Source organism: Stigmatopora nigra, unplaced genomic scaffold (genome assembly GCF_051989575.1).
Source record: "Stigmatopora nigra isolate UIUO_SnigA unplaced genomic scaffold, RoL_Snig_1.1 HiC_scaffold_56, whole genome shotgun sequence".
Lineage (NCBI taxonomy): Eukaryota > Metazoa > Chordata > Actinopteri > Syngnathiformes > Syngnathidae > Stigmatopora > Stigmatopora nigra.
In genome coordinates this window covers 4,486-7,659 of record NW_027551634.1, presented here as the reverse complement: position 1 = coordinate 7,659, position 3,174 = coordinate 4,486, and the positions used below count along the sequence as shown (strand labels likewise).

Here is a 3,174-nt window from a genome sequence, read left to right as displayed (position 1 = left end):
CGCCTATATAGGCGTCACCATTATTTGACCAATCGTCTTTACAATTTATTTTTAATAGTCGTCAGAATTATCACATTTTAGCGGTAGATGTCTCAAAGTGGGTCTTGTGGTGTAAATAACAAGCGGCTATTGCAGCGGAAGTAAAATTTAAGATTTACTACCCTAAAATACCATAAACTTCATAAATTCTTGATGGATTCACAGAGTTCAAGTAAAATAAAACAATAATAAAACGAGTAATATCCAGGCCTACGGTTGATATAAAATTAATTAAAAAATATCTACCGTACATTTTTTCCATAACTTGTTTCATAACTTACTTTGGGTAGAGACTTAACTGATTAAAAAAAATCCAGGAAAAAGTACTTTCTACAATAGAATTTGCATGCTTTTTACAACAAGATTGAATTCTAGTGATTTAACAGGGAGTTGATTTTATTCACAAATGTTTTATAATAGTTCCCCTGTTGTATCAATGCCTTTAAAAAAGGTATTATTATTTGTTATTATCTCTAATCTCATTTTCTGAACCGCTTTATCTGCATTTAGGGTCGCGAGCCTATCCCAGCTGACTTCGGGCCAGAGGCGGGGGGGGGGGGGGGGGGGGGCATCCTGACTTGGTGGCCAACCAATCGCAGGGCACAAGGACACAACAAAACATCCGTGTTCACACTCATACCTAGGGTCAATTTAGAGTGTCCAATCAACCTACCATGAACCCACGCAGGCCCAGGGACAACATGCAAACTCCACACTAGATTTGAACCCAGGTCCTCCACTGTGAGGCCGACGTCCTAACCACTCTCTGGCGGACCAACTTTTAAAATTTATTGTATGGCTGGATAATTAGCTCTGTCTCCCTATATTTTCCAAAACTGTGTGTATCCTTCTTGACGTCTCCTCCATTCTGCTGACATCTTTCCTTCTAAGATTGTATTAAACTATATTAAAATCTCGACAGCAACATCTGCTTAACACTTTGAAACCTTCAAAGTTATATCATCTGGGCCAACTGCCTTTGCATTTTTCATCCACTTCATCCTGTCTAAATTCAATTTTGCTTACCTTCATTTAAACAGACGAGCTCATGAGTGTGATTTACAAAGTAGCAAATGAGTCTGTCTATCAATCCTTTCTCCGTCCAGCCAATTACTAAATGTAGTAAAATTCATCATTTCCTGCTCCAGACCACTAGGGGTAGTAAAGTAACAGGAAAAGCGGAAACTGCCTCGATGCTTAAGATAGCACGGCGGTGAAACGTACGTCTATGTATTTCTGGTCAGCTGTGTTTTCTTTTTATTACAACGAGTAATATATTCGTCCAAACAAACAAACTCGCTTTTTGATTATGTTTACTTTTTCCAAGGATGTCGAAAAGTAAACACTAGCATTTGTATGCGAGCTACACCTTGCATGTTTAAAACGAGCCTGGATTAAACATCACTCGGTTCCACGCAGAAAAAAATCGTAACTGGATATCAAGGTAAGAATAAATGAAACGGCTATTTTTGCTAGCGAAATTTAGCGGCGTCCATCTGATAGATATTTGGTTTCTAAACGGTAAACGTAATAGAAATTGATAGGATAGGAAAGCAAATCGCTAGGACCCAATACTAATGCAACCTCATCTCATTTTCTGAACCGCTTTATCCGCACAAGTCGCGGGGGGTGCTGGAGCCTATCCCCGCTGACTTCGGGCCAGAGGTGGGGGACACCCTGAATTGGTGGCCAGGCAATCACAGGACATAAGGAGACAAACAAGCATTCACACTGACACTCATACCAAGGGGCAATTTAGAGTGTCCAATCAGCCAACCATCTTTGGAATGTGGGAGAAAACCCACGCAGGCCCTCAGAGAACATGCAAACTACTCACAGGTGGTCGACATGGATTTGAACCTGGGTCCCTCACTGTTAGGCCGCCACTAATGCAACATAATGCACAATAATTTTTTTTTAACTCTTATGTACATTAGAGGCTATACAATTTATACTATTAAAGTTGGTTAGTTGTGTCCTAGCAATGGCGCTGAAATCGGAAGAAGAACGTTTAAAGGAGATGGAGGCAGAAATGGCGCTGTGAGTACCGTTCACGTAATATGTTATACCCAAAACGGAAATCACACTTAGAATTTCCCTCTCTGTTTGTCATGTCGTAGGTTTGAGCAAGAGGTTCTTGGTGGCCCAGTCCCACTCGGAAGCGCCCCTGTCGTGGAGGCTGTACCTGTAGCCCTGACTGTCACTGCGCTACCAGTTGCCCGACCAGTTATTGGCACCAACACCTTCAGACAGGTTTGTGTGGGTAGCTTTATGTGCTGGTTAGTGTACAGTCTTACCTCTACTTTTTTCGTAACTTGGATTTTTCATAGGCAGAGCAATACATTGTGTAAATTCTGTAATTCGTGCCCCAGTTCTCAAAAATACTACCAACAAAACCCATTTAAATTTGATCAAAATGCCCCTCTTTTGTATGAAACATGAGAGAAACACAAAAATGCTAAAATTTATTTTTATTCATTCATCTTCCATACTGCCCATCCTCAAAAGGGTTGCTGGAGCCTAACCCAAATGTCAAAAGCAGGATTACACCCAAGACTGGTTGGCAGTCAGTCGTAGGGCACACATAGAGACAGGCAACCACTCACACTGTTACCGAGTGGGAATCAAACCTAGACTGCCCGCACCAAAGTCAGGCATAAGATCCACTGCACCATCGGGTGACAAATTAATAATGTGATCTCAGCTCATCTTCTCCCACTTTATCCGAAGTTGGGTCGCAGGGGCAGCCGCTTCAGCAGGGAGGTCCAGACTTCCCTCTCCCTAGCCACTTCATCCAACTCTGCCAGGAGGCCTCCTCCCGGTGGTACATGCCCGGAACACCTCCCAATGGAGGCGTCCAGGGGGCATTCTGATCAAATGCCCCAGCCAACTCATTACAAGCTTCTCTCGATCCGGAGAAGTAGCGGCTCTACACCGAGCCCTTCCCAGATAACTGAGCTTCTCACCTTATCTATAAGAGAGAGTCCGGACATCCTTTGTATCTGGGATCTTGTTATTTTGGTCACGACCTACAGCTTGTGTGACCATAGATGAGGGTGGGTATGTAAACCAACCGGTAAATAGAGAGCCTTGCCTTTTTACTCAGCTCCTTTTTCACCACGATGGACCGGTGCA

General features: G+C 42.9%; 1 long non-coding RNA gene across 2 annotated transcripts; it reads left to right on the top strand.

Moving 5' to 3' along the window:
• The first annotated feature begins 1,200 nt into the window (after positions 1 to 1,200).
• On the top strand, positions 1,201 to 2,319 carry LOC144193064 (uncharacterized). Of its 2 annotated transcripts, none has more exons than XR_013325581.1 (3): positions 1,201 to 1,483; positions 2,011 to 2,079; positions 2,160 to 2,319. It is a non-coding gene; the product is annotated as an uncharacterized LOC144193064 (long non-coding RNA). The 2 variants fall into 2 exon arrangements; XR_013325582.1 differs by having other exon boundaries at positions 1,202 to 1,483; positions 2,022 to 2,079.
• Positions 2,320 to 3,174: the final 855 nt, after the last annotated feature.